Source organism: Scardinius erythrophthalmus (genome assembly GCF_964197995.2).
Source record: "Scardinius erythrophthalmus genome assembly, chromosome: 5".
In the NCBI taxonomy this organism is placed as follows: domain Eukaryota; kingdom Metazoa; phylum Chordata; class Actinopteri; order Cypriniformes; family Leuciscidae; genus Scardinius; species Scardinius erythrophthalmus.
This window is the reverse complement of record NC_138225.1, coordinates 52,358,155-52,372,281: the sequence shown is the minus strand read 5'-3', so window position 1 is coordinate 52,372,281 and position 14,127 is coordinate 52,358,155.

Below are 14,127 nucleotides of genomic sequence, written 5' to 3'. Positions count from 1 at the left end.
GTGTGGTGGTTGAGATCGAATGCCTACGGACCAATATCCTCAAATATTGGCAGAAATTTTACATTTTAAAAACATTAATGTAACTGGGCTACATGTCTGTGTGTTATATCATATTTTTCACAACTCCCAGTTCTCTTACGAGAGTTCTCTCGTACTGCGTTTTATCAAAACGCTACGGGAAAAGTCTCTTTTCACGAAACACTGAAGCAAAAAATTATCCTTTAATTTTCATATATGTAAAACGCGTTGCGGCAGCAGCAGTCAGCTATGGCGAGACGGCTTGCTCGCTCATTGGCTGCTCTGCGGCAACTGCTTAAGCCTATCGAGCGAGGCCTGAGATGACGTCAGGCCAATGAGGGCGCTTCGCGCCCTCCTCGCCACTTCCCGCCGAAACGGGCGTGGCTTACCTCTATAAAAGGAGCTCGAGAAGGCTGATTCACTTGATTTTAATCTCTTCAGCGAAGCGCACGCATCGCTGGATCACGGAAGCAAGCGTCGTTCGAAGCAAGCACTTCAGCGGGACGAGCCCTCGAAGCCGCTGGCCAACGCCGCCTTCTACAGCCGTACCTGCTGCGCTTTCCGACGCCTATATCCTTTATTGCTATATTGCTCTGTTTTCTGTGTGTGTGTGTGTTCGCTGCAACACTCACCCCTAAAAGAGCTGCGTCTTTTTCAAGACGCCTTCTCATGCAGCGCTCGCGCTCGCTCCGAGCCAATTGCCTACGGTGACTCTGAGGACTCGCCAGGCTTCCTTTCCGAGGCTGCCCTTCCTGGAAGCGGACGGCGGGATTAGTTTTTCTTTACGTTACAAGAAAAGCTACCCTGCCTCTGCACGCGTCATTCACCGGCGAAGGAGAAAAGAGTGTTCTTAGTCCCACCGTTGGTCGGTCTGACCTCTTTTCTCTCACATTTCTCAGTTCCCTGTTCGGCGACTGGAAATATTATTGCAGCAAGTGAGTCTGTTACACGCTTGCCTGCCAGCAAACGCCGAAGAATACATCTTGACGCCGCTTTCAAAGCCTGTATCCCCCTGTGGCTCAGTGGTGGAATTATAGGTTCTCCTCGCGGGAGACCGGGGTTCGGATCCCGGTCTGGCGGCATATATATTTATGCCGCCAATGCTTTGCTCTGTAAGTCCCCTGAAGGCGACTGCAGAGATGCATTTTGCAGCCAGCGAGCGCGTAGTACCCGCTTGCCTGCAACCGAACACCGTTTCTACGGTTCCCGCGCGTCACTGGCGAAAGAGAATGGAGTGTTTTCAGCCCCGCTGAATCTGGGCGATTTCCACTCTTCTCACATTCTGGCATTTTGCAGGCGTTCTGAAAATGCAAATCACTCTGTCTGTTCCCCGAGAGGCAACTGCAGACGTGTTTTTTGCTGCCCACGAGCACGTGGTACAGGCCTGCAAGCAAACGCCAGTGTGGATAATACCCGCGCTGACTTTGTCTATGTATCTTCACTGTGGTCCAGTGGTAGATTCTTACGGTGCGTTCACACGGGGCGTCCGCGTCAACGCTTGACGGAAGGCGTGGCTGAAGTTTGGCACTGACGCCATGGTCATAGCAGCGTCAGCCAATGAAATTTAAAATGTATCCTCAGTTTGCTGCTCTTGAACAGGATGAACGTGATTAGCTGCCGCCTGGCTACTGTATTTGCATAGAGCGATCCTATTGGCTGACGCTTCCGTCTGCGGCGCTTCACTGGCGTTGCTCGCGGCAGAAGTTGAAAAATTCTCAACTTTTGCCGCGAGCAACGCCAGTGAAGCACCGCCGACGGATCCACAATTCTTTTCGGCAACGCTTGACGTCACCCATTCAAAGTCAATGGGAAGCGTTGACGCGGACGCCCCGTGTGAACGCACCGTGAGACTTGCGCGCGGCCGATCGGAGGTTCGAACCCCAGGCTGGCCGGCAGAAAATATTTATGCCGCCGAATGCAAATCACTCTGTTTGTTCCCCGAGAGGCAACTGCAGACGTGTTTTTTGCTGGCCACGAGCACGTGGTATATATGCCTGCAAGCAAACGCCAGTGTGGATAATACTCGCGCTGACTTTGTCTATGTATCTTCACTGTGGTCCAGTGGTAGATTCTTAGACTTGCGCGCGGGCGATCGGAGGTTCGAACCCCAGGCCGGCCGGCAGAAAATATTTATGCCGCCGAATGCAAATCACTCTGTTTGTTCCCCGAGTAGCAACTGCAGACGTGTTTTTTGCTGCCCACAAGCACGTGGTACATGCCTGACAAGCAAACGCCAGTGCGGATAATACTCACTGGCAAAAACCACAAGGCAATGTAGCACACCTACTTCGCGCCGAAATATCAAAACTGATAAGCAAAGGGGCGATAGAGCTTGTTCCCCGAGTTCAAAGCGAACAGGGGATATACAGCAGATACTTTCTAGTCCCCAAAAAGGACGGCGGTATCAGACCCATTCTGGATCTCAGACGACTGAACAGAGTATTAGTGAAACGCCGTTTCAAAATGCTCGCAACCAGCAAAATTCTCGCGCATGTTCGCCGAGAAGACTGGTTCATGTCGATAGATCTGAAGGACGCGTATTTTCAAATACAGATAGCGTCACATCACAGGCGATTCTTGAGATTCGCCTTCGAGGGTCAGACATACCAGTATACAGTCCTGCCATTCGGCTTGTCCCTAGCACCCCGTACATTTACGAAATGCATGGACGCAGCGCTCGCTCCTCTCAGACTCAGAGGCATGCGAGTGCTGAACTATTTGGACGACTGGTTGATCCTAGCTCAATCACGATCACAGCTCGTGGAGCACAGAACCATTTTACTCGATCACCTCGAGAATCTTGGTATCACGGTCATTTGGGCGAAGAGTTCACTGAACCCCAGCCAAACGATTTTGTTTCTGGGCGTCGTTCTGGACTCACAGTCTATGACAGCGCGGCTGTCACCACAGCGCGTGTTGATCATTCAGCGCGCGGCGAGGTCTTTCCGCCGCGGCGCTGTCACCCCGCTCAGGAAGTTTCAAAAGATGCTGGGTCTCATGGCTTCAGCATCGTCAGTTCTCCGGCTGGGCTTGCTCCGCATGCGCCCGCTGCAGTTCTGGTTGAAAACGCGGGTACCGCGCAGAGCGTGGGCGACCGGTCGATTACGCCTCAAGGTCGATCAGAGCTGTGTTTCAGCCCTGGCGCCTTGGACGGCGGACGACTGGTACCAATCAGGTGTAAGCCTGGGGACTTCCTCGAGAGTGAGGATGGTGTCGACAGACGCATCCACCTCGGGATGGGGAGCTCTGCTCGAGGGCAGACCGTTCTTCGGCCTGTGGTCGGAACGAGAAAAGCTCCTACACATAAACTGCCTTGAAATGCTGGCAGTGCACAACGCGATGACGCGTTTTTTGTCCCCGCATCAAGGACGAACACGTCATAGTCCGTTCGGACAACATGGCTGTGGTGTCCTACATAAATCGCCAGGGCGGTCTGAAATCCATATCCCTGTACAGGCTGGCGAAACGCCTCCTACTATGGGTTCAGCACAACTTACGCTCGCTGAGAGCAGTGCATGTACCTGGGCTTCAGAATGTGGGCCCAGACAGACTGTCCAGGAACAATGTTCCCCCGGGCGAATGGTCTCTACACCCACAAACAGTCCGGCTGTTGTGGGAGAGATTCGGCAGAGCGGAGGTGGACCTTTTCGCGTCCCGCGAAAACGCGCTCTGCCCCGCGTTCTGTTAATGAAAAATTCATTGTTCTTGTGTCCATTCATTTAAAACTTGTTGATTTCATTTGAGTGTGTGTAAAAGCATTTCTAACAGCTGAATTGGGGGTAGGAAAGAGCAGATGTAATAAACCAGATAGCCCGGGGAGATAACAAACACCTAGGCACGAGAAAGAATCTTAGTCGAAGAATACAGGATGTCATATAGTAGGGTCCCAGGCCCCCTCCTGAGGAAAGCAGGAGGTCATTTAGATTGTAAATGAAGGCCTTTTGGCTTCTCAGGGACAAAGAACAGCATGACCTGCCCAGGGGGGGGGGGTAGAACCAGTCCATACTAGATGTCTTTAAGGAAATTTACAGAGACTGGGAAAGGAGGAGTCAAGAATGTCAGAAACCTGTATAAAATGTCTCAGTTTTATTATGTCAGTAGGCTTTCTGTTTCACATCTGGGTGGCTGCGGTTGCGAAAAGATTCCTCAAAGAATAAAGCCTTTTCTTCTATATTACAATTTTGCCTTTTGAGTGTTGTCTTACACCTGTGATGCTGTTTTTCCAAGTGAGATAAAAATTGCTTTTACAGCTGGTGTCAAGAAGAGGGATCCTGTGCGGACGCTTCTTCTCCTGGTCCTGAGAACGGATTTGACGGGAAAGTGCACGACCTCGGCAGCAACAGGCGGCCGTCTCATACCTCGACGGTTTGAGATAGAAACTCAACAGATTACGAGAGAGAGAGGCAAAACCCCGCACTCAGGGCCAGTGAAAGAAAACTCCCACCAGGATTAAAAAATCCGCGACGATTGCGGGAAAAACAGAAAAGCATCTCTGGGTAAGAAACGGCAAAATTGTTTTATTGAAGTTGAGTGTAATTTGATAATTGTGAGTGAACGTGAACCATATTGGCTGAGTTTTGCTTTTTGGTACGGGCGAAAGTTGATTCAGGGGAATCACAATTTTTTTGGGGGTAAGGGAATTGATCTGAGGAATTCGAATCAGTTTCTACCTCACTTAGCTCGTTGGTGGACGGAAAGCCCACAGGTGATTCAGGGGAATCACAGATTCAGGGGAATCACAGATTCAGGGGAATCACAGTTATTGATTAATTAGTTTTACTCAAAAGTGCTAGTAACCGATTTAGGTGGACGGAAGAGCCACGTCAAATCAGAATTAATCGAGCGCTGGAAAGTGCTTATAGGAAGTTTTTGAGTGAAACGTAATTACAAACCACCCGACCGATCTTGGGGTAAGGGAAAGATCGGGTCTGTTGAAGACGTTTGACAGATACTGTAAGACACGTGTCGAAATTGTGAAATCCAGAAGGGAGATTCAGCCAAAATGGGGTCATCTAACAGTAAAGTAGATCATTTTTATACACCAATTTTCTGTCAAAGGAGAAATAATGATGGTGGTAAATGTAAATGTATTTCCCCGAGGCGGGAACCTTGAGTAAGATAAGACTCAATGTCGTAAAAGAATCAATAGAAAAGAACGAGGGAAAACAGAATGGTTGTTATGTGTGTGTTAAACATGTGTGTAAAGGACGCACACACGAATGCATACGCTGATTTACTTTCTGCTACCTGCAATGAAAAAAAAAAACAAAAAAAAAAAAAAAAAAAAAAAAAACGGTTGGAAATCTTTATGTGTGGCTGATGAAACTTTGAGCAAAGCTATGACTGATGATTTGAGCAGTGTTGTGAATGATGAGCATATGAGATTGTACAAAGGTAGCCTACAGGGTTTTCTGAAATGCTAACTTATCCGTTACTAGTCAGAAAGGGTTGTTGAAGTTTGTTCATGAGTGTAAAACTGTGAACGGACAGTGAATTGTTGGATGGGAAAGAAGCAGATAAAAGAGAACAGAGTCGATGCAGAAGGAACTGATATGTAGGGAACGATAGAGTTCATGGAACTATTTATGAACGCCTGATTAAGTCAAATTAAGTTGAAATTTTACGAAAAGTGAGTTTTAGATGGAAATGGGGCGTTGAGTATGATTAACAGGGATTGGCATGATATAAGGATAAGGAATGTTTCATTAAGTAAAACGATTGTCTTTTGAACCTAAAGGGTCCAGCTATGCTGGGAGTACAGCAACAGCGCTTGCTTGTTCAAACCAGCTTCTGGATGTTAAATGTATACTTGTTTTGTAATCAGTGTCGTTGATGATAATATCAAATTAGAAAATGTCCAGAGATTGGATATTTTGTTGATATTAAGCCATTTAAGGAAATATATTGTTTTATAAAGGAAATTATGGGTTGGAGATAATTTCCCCAGAAACGTGTGACTAAAGTTAATCAGAAACTTTGTGAAACCCATTTAGAATATTTAGATTTTCCGTGTCGCTTATGAAAATTAATGTTCTGCCAATAATAGTGATGTGAATGTGCTTTATTGTATTAATGTTATGAAAAGAGAACAGAGTATTGAAGAATAGATTGCCATATTTTTGTAACAAGAGTTGAAGGTGCAAGCGGCTAAGATAGCTGTCTGTGTAATTTAGAGACTGAGAAGATTTAGAGAATCTTGTGTTTTCTGTGAAACAGTAGAGATAAGTAGGACTGAATAATTATAATACAATCTTGTGATTTATGTTGAATCTGCAAACTAACCATTTGATAGAAGAATAAGCTTTTAAAACCAGTGTTGATGAAATTAATGACACGTTAAAGTTTTAATACTGTATGAAGAGTAACTGAACAGTCCTGATAAATAGTGAGATAATAGAGAGCAAATGCTATAAGCAGTTCTGCTCATGCTCTGAAGAGATTTGCAGATGATGTTTTGTAAAGGTTTGATTGTGATTGGAAAGATAAACAATAACTTAATTGGCTCCAAACAAAGAAAGTGCCAAAATAACACAAATTTAAAGAAAAGTCTGTGTTAATATGAGTTAGAAAGTAGATCAGTGTTAATATGATGAAGATTGTGATTCGGCTGTTGTAATTGAATTTGCAGCTGGGACAGTGGGGGAAAATGCAGAGAACTTATCAGTGGCTCTGTTTGCATTTCCTGAATAGGAACGCTCTGCTTCAGGGGCGTAAAGTAGGGTGGAGATGTTAGAAAGATAAAAGGCAGAATAACAGAGAGTGTTTTATTGCAGTCAGCTGGGTCATTCAGTGACTGTAAATGCCCACTGTATGACTGTAAAAGTAAATGAAGGAGAAAAGAAAGTTGATAGATGGAACTTTTGAAAGTTGTTAAGAAAGATATTAAGTGTAAGGAATTCCTTTTGAAAGGAAAAGAACTATAAAAAGTACCGGTTGACGTAAAATTACAGATGAGCTAAATGAGTTGCAAAATATTTTAAAAGTACCGATCACTAAAAGGATGATTGTGTTTTGAATGAAACGCTTTGATAAGGTTTTAGATGATATAGAGAGACAAATCTAACGAATGATTTATAGTGATAATCATAAAATGTATGACAAGCAGAGAGCGCAGCCTCAAAAGTTAGTATGAACCATAGAAGCAGATTGATAAACTCCTAGAGAAAACATTGAAGTCGGGTATTAAATTATGGTAATTGAAAATAAAATTGAAATGAAATTTGAAACGTTATTAAGAACTAGAATAATTATTATTTCTTTAAGATAAAATAAACAGAAGCAGTGTTACAGGATTAACAGTTGCTAAATGTAAAATGTGTAAAAGGCATTTGATTAAAAACAAAGGCTTGTTAATGTTGATTTTAAAAGATAAGAATGTGATTTGGCCAAAACAGGTTTGCTTATCTAAATCTGGCATGTGCTGTAACTGAAACTGCCACAGTTTCAGTGCAACAGAGACTCATTCGGAGTGGATATTTGTAATGTCTAAATTACAATACATGTAATTTATGGAAAAGATGCCTTAAGATGGGCTACAGTTAAAGAAAAGATGGCAGATAAAGTCTGAAGTTAAAGGTTTATGAGAATGCAGTGTACCAGTCCTGATGCCTCAAGAGTCTCTCTCTCATTCAATGTCAGCTGAAAACTGTTGTCTGAGGCTGTGTAAAGCACAGTGTTTCAGTTGAACAGATTCATAGATGCGGAAAAGCTAAAACAAATCATGCTACAGGCAGTTCAGATTTGACAAATTTAGAGGACAATTTGTAAATGTTTTAAAAGTAAAACTGAATGATTTTAAAGAAGTCTTTAAAATAATAATGCAGACCTTAAATGATAGAAGTGACATTTTTGACTAGTTTATTTTAGGACCGCTTCTTTGTCTGATTTTAGCCTCCACCATAAAACAGGGCTGATGGCTCCGGCTACAGAAGTAACAGTACACTGAATGTACGATTGTGATCTAAATTCACTGACCATAATCTAAGCAGGTTGCTACCTTTAAGATGATTAATGAATTTAAGTGATTAAATACTGTTGTTATTAACCTGTCTCCCTGTGAACACTATTAGGTCAGAATGGCTCTGATGACTCTTGAATGCGCCTTTTCCTAAGCTCCAGAAAACAACAGATTATGTTGAAGAAAACGGTCACAGATTCTGTGATGGGAAAAAGCGGTTACCAGTGTGTACGAGTGATTACTTCAACGACGGGTACGATCTTTTAGGCCAAAAGGACAACCTAAGACAGAAGGGTCACGCAAAAACACTGGGCATTTCCTGATGGAGGTGTTTTTTTTATGTGAGAAAGGTATTAGAGTTGAGCGGTGACTGTGAGGCCAGCAGCATCAGCAAACCATTGAGAGGCGAGATGAGCTGTAAGAAGTTACGGCCGTCTGACCCAGAAAATGTGAGTTCCTCTATATACCACTCACCAGAAACCGCGTTGATTGAATGGCTTGTTTTTCTGACAAGTGTCTGCAACTATGCCAGGGGACAACACCCTGAAGAAAAGACAATTATAGGTTAAGAGCTGATCTGAATGGGCATTCAGGAGCCAGCAGAGACCATTGAACTAGTGGTTATCTGTTGTGGAGACAGCTTGAAAAAAAAAAAAAAAAAAAAAAAAAAAAAAAAGTTGTAATGTTAGTTGCCTGATGAGCAAGGAAAACACAGAGATTTGTGTCGATGCTGAACTAATGTGTCAGTTCTGACTCCTGTAGATCATTTAGACATGACAAAGGACCACTATAAGACATGGTGGTGGCTAAAGATGACTCAAGAGAATTTTCTGGAAAACAAAGGTTAGGTAAATTGAGTATTTAAACTAAAGATAACCTTAGAAAAGATCATAGAACGATTGAATATGACTATGATTATTTTAGTTACAGTCCTAGGAGGCTGTTGAAAAGATTATTTGCTTATAATGAGAGAGAAAGAGACTGCTTGAGTGGAGGAAGAGGATGGTACTCTGTCTGTTCTTCTGTTATCAGTCAGCCAAAGAAAGCTGAAGCAAAGTAATAATTATGCACCAAAACAATCCAGCTGACTTTTCTAAAATCAGATGAATAATGAACAGACATGCTTTGAAACTGGTTAAGAGGCCATAAAAACATTAGATAAAAGATACAGGAAAATGTAAGGTTAAAATGTCATTTAAAATTTAAATCTTTTTAGAGAAAAGATATGAATAAGAAATATGAGCAGTTCATAGTCAGGGATGAGTGTGAGTGTTAATTCATGTTTGTACAGTATGTGTTAGTTTAGGACAACTATTCTGTCTGAATAGTGTGTATACATGTGTCATTAACCTCTGGAAAGAGTGTTTTAGCATTATAGATGGGTTAAGGCAAATGACAAAGTAAGCTGAGGATTGTGAGTCAATCTGATGAGAAGGCAACACAGAACAGGATGAGCTTTAAGTTGATTGATCATCGAGCTCTGTCTGTTAATTATTATTTTGGTCATTCATGATGTGCAGTAGATTTGAATTACTTTCTGGACAGGTTTAAGTATTGATAAATTAGAATTGTGAAGTCGTAGATAGCCGTCAGTCATGTGTTGAGAAAAAGTTATAAATTTGACAGCAACAAACACGTACAGTAGGCTAAGTAAATATCAGATTATCCAGAGAGCCCTTAACAGTTATGTATTGTAAAAAGGGGAAGATTGTTATTCGACTGACGTTGACGAAGTGTACTGACGCTGACAAAGTGTACACGACCTGACCTGACCAATTGATGACCGGGAGAATGTTCGTAGATGACAGTTGATTAAGAGACCAAACAATAGGCCTGAAAAATCAAGAAACGCTGTGAGACTAGGGGCCGTTGCCTTAAAAAACAATTTGATAAGAAGATGAAATTGTGGCCTTAAGTAATATTTTTATTTCAGAGGCAGAGAAAGATGGGAAACTTGGCTGAAGGACAACGTTTGGGTTAGCAAACTTTATCCAAACAAATGTTACCAAATAAATATGAACAAATATTGCAGTTTTCTATAGCTCAAACAGTAGAGCGTTAGCGCTTGTAACGCCAAAGTCATGGGTTCAATTTCCGAGGGAAAGCAAGAACTGATAAGAATGTAAATGTGTACTTTGAAATGGAAGTCACTATGAATAAAAGCGTCTGATAAAAGTAAGAGAATTTTATTATGTTAAATTTATGCACAAGATGGGTGTCGTGCATCAAGAGGAGGATGAATATGCTCATGGCGGGAACAGGAGAACGCACAGTAAAACAAGTGGTCAGATGAGTCTTTGAACTTTTTAGTATGGATAATTTGTATTCAGGCCACAAACAAAGACATTTCGGCCTCACAGGTGGGAAAAACAGTAAATCCAGGGGGGAAGGGCTAAACCCATTGTCTTCACAGCAGGCTGAGAGGTTATCTAGCTTTGACCTCATCGGTATATGAGGACAGTAAAAGTCCAGGAGGGGTTTATTTGAAGAACTTTATTTGTATTAACCAGCTAGATCTGGTTTACTAAGGGGTTCACATTTGCTGAAAGCCATCGCACAGGTGGGAAGATAAATGTTGGGAGGACATTGGGTTTAATTGTGTGCATTGTTTGTATTTTAAGTGTGCTAATAACAAGAATTGTTTTGACAGGAAACGCCGGAGCAGATGTGGCAGCACAGCAGACAAAAGAAAACTATGTAACAATAACCTCAACATTTGTTTTTCTTTACAGAAGATGCAGACTTTTGCGCATGGCATGAGCAAAGTGAAGAAACAGTGCCAAACCCTGTGTAATGCCTAACTTAAAATTTTCATTTTGCAGGATGTCAGGATGGATTGAACCAAACAGAACTGATTCTGTATTGTTTTGTTAACATGAACAACATGGGTTGAATGTTTTTTTCAGGGGAACAAGGACCCTGAGTGCTATTCAATGAGCAAGAAATTATCCGGTGATATGTTTCAGGTTGAAAATTTCACAGGTCACACCAAAGGGACGACACGACACGCGCTCACTAACAAAATCACTTAAGGCCTCCATTCGCAGGTGACAGTAGACAGTAAATGACTCATTCCAGTAGGGGTGCGATCGTGATCTAAGGGAAAATCTTGTAAGGATTTGAAAATGACTGAAGGATGTTAGACCTGGGTCCAAGCATCTGACCTAAACTATACCAACCAACATCAACAACCTCACACGCCAGCGCAAAGAATAAAGTAGGGGATCAATGATATGTGCTAGAAACAAATCTCCCCTGCCAACGTTGGAAAAAATCCTCTCTACGGCATGCAAAGTGTCATATTGGTGAAGATGGAACGTCCATGAGGCAACGAGATGATCAACATATCTGGAGAAAATGTTGACCAATTAATGGTTGAAGAAAAGTTTTGCGATTTTATTTGATTGAATCAAATTAGGGCTTAGTATTGATATACATGAAGGGTATAACTGTTCTTGAATTAAGACTTGAATTAATTCTATTCTTAAAGATTTAATAGTATAATGGGTTTGATTAGAAAACAGAAATGAATTTTTATTATTTTATTGGTTATCAGAGAATGATAAACAGGGGGGAGATGTTAATGAAAAATTCATTGTTCTTGTGTCCATTCATTTAAAACTTGTTGATTTCATTTGAGTGTGTGTAAAAGCATTTCTAACAGCTGAATTGGGGGTAGGAAAGAGCAGATGTAATAAACCAGATAGCCCGGGGAGATAACAAACACCTAGGCACGAGAAAGAATCTTAGTCGAAGAATACAGGATGTCATATAGTAGGGTCCCAGGCCCCCTCCTGAGGAAAGCAGGAGGTCATTTAGATTGTAAATGAAGGCCTTTTGGCTTCTCAGGGACAAAGAACAGCATGACCTGCCCAGGGGGGGGGGGTAGAACCAGTCCATACTAGATGTCTTTAAGGAAATTTACAGAGACTGGGAAAGGAGGAGTCAAGAATGTCAGAAACCTGTATAAAATGTCTCAGTTTTATTATGTCAGTAGGCTTTCTGTTTCACATCTGGGTGGCTGCGGTTGCGAAAAGATTCCTCAAAGAATAAAGCCTTTTCTTCTATATTACAATTTTGCCTTTTGAGTGTTGTCTTACACCTGTGATGCTGTTTTTCCAAGTGAGATAAAAATTGCTTTTACAGTTCTTTTCAAAGACCGACAGCGCGCTGTCCCGGAGGTGGCCGCGCTGCCCGTTATACGCTTTTCCCCCCGTCTCCCTCCTGCCACAGGTGCTGGAACGGGTCAGGGAAACGAAATGCCCAGTCCTGCTTGTAGCTCCGTTCTGGGAGAACCAGACATGGTTCCCAGTTCTGATGCAGTTGGCAGATATCGCTCCATGGCCACTGCCGTTGAGGAGAGATCTCCTCTCGCAGGCCGGGGGCTCGATTTGGCACCCACACCCGGAACTGTGGTCCCTTCATGTGTGGGTGCTCAACGGATACCCGTTGGTCTCACAGAGGGAGTCGTGAATACCATCACTCAGGCTAGAGCACCGTCGACACGGCGGGTTTATGCTTCGAAGTGGTCGGTTTTCTCCGGCTGGTGTACAGCTCGGAGCATTTCACCCCTCGAATGTGAGGTAACGGAGGTTCTCTCCTTCCTACAAGAGCTGTTGGATAAGGGCAGATCCCCTTCCACGCTCAAAGTGTATGTGGCGGCTATTTCAGCGTTCTTTGGTTCAACGCTGGGTCAGTCGCTGGGAAGGAATGATTTAGTCATCCGCTTCCTCAGGGGAGCTAGGAGACTGAATCCGCCCAGACCTCCTTCAGTTCCTTTGTGGGACCTTTCTACGGTCCTAGCGGCCATGAAAGGTGCCCCTTTCGAGCCTATCCAGTCTATTAGCCTCAAACATTTGTCTTTCAAAACAGTGTTTTTGATGGCTCTCGCTTCAGTGAAGCGCATAGGCGACCTGCACGCGCTCTCTGTGAGCCCGGCATGCTTGGAGTTTGGTCCTAATGACTCTAAAGTCATACTCAAACCTAAGCATGGCTATGTGCCGAAATCCCTCAACACGCCTTTTCGGGCTCAGGTTATATCCCTGGCTGCCCTGCCGGCATCGAGTGAGGAAGGGGACTCGAGTTTTCTTTGCCCTGTTAGGGCTTTAAGAGCTTATATGTCCCGCTCTGCTGTCTTCAGACAGACAGAGCAGCTCTTTGTCTCGTTCAGCGGACGTTCCAAAGGAATGGCTGTTTCGAAACAAAGTCTATCCAGATGGATAGTTGACGCCATAGCGCTAGCTTATACTGTCAAGGGCATTCCATGCCCGTTGGGAGTCAGAGCGCACTCTACGAGAAGCGTTGCTTCTTCGTGGGCTTGGTCCAGCGGGATTTCCCTACAGGATATATGTACGGCGGCAGGCTGGGCCTCTCCGTCTACATTTATCAGGTTTTATAACCTAGAGGTTCCCGCCTTACAGGCTAAGCTTTTGTCGGTGTAATCTGTTCAGCCGTCTAGTCAGACCACTGAAACCCATGCGCAATGCGCTACCGACTATCTTGGGCAGAACTGTGTAAGACCCACATTTCCCGCATTAGTTCAGGTTCCCTACCCTGTCTATGTGATGTTATACTTGCGTCTGTGGACATGTCTATTCTACGACGCTACAGTATAGGGAATTAAGGCTCCCACCCTTATTCCCTGACTCTGTGTGAGTCAATCTGGTGATTATGCACTGTGTGCCTGAAATAGCTTCCGGTGATCAGTGTTTTTATCCCAGCACGCACGGCGTTTTGCAAGGGGTTCCCGTAGCGTTTTGATAAAACGCAGTACGAGAGAACTCTCGTAAGAGAACGTACTCGGTTACTAACGTAACCTCGGTTCTCTCTAGAAGAGGGAACGAGTACTGCGTTCTCTGCCGTGCGTACGGTTCACTCTGGTTCGCTTCGGCGATCAAAATCAAGTGAATCAGCCTTCTCGAGCTCCTTTTATAGAGGTAAGCCACGCCCGTTTCGGCGGGAAGTGGCGAGGAGGGCGCGAAGCGCCCTCATTGGCCTGACGTCATCTCAGGCCTCGCTCGATAGGCTTAAGCAGTTGCCGCAGAGCAGCCAATGAGCGAGCAAGCCGTCTCGCCATAGCTGACTGCTGCTGCCGCAACGCGTTTTACATATATGAAAATTAAAGGATAATTTTTTGCTTCAGTGTTTCGTGA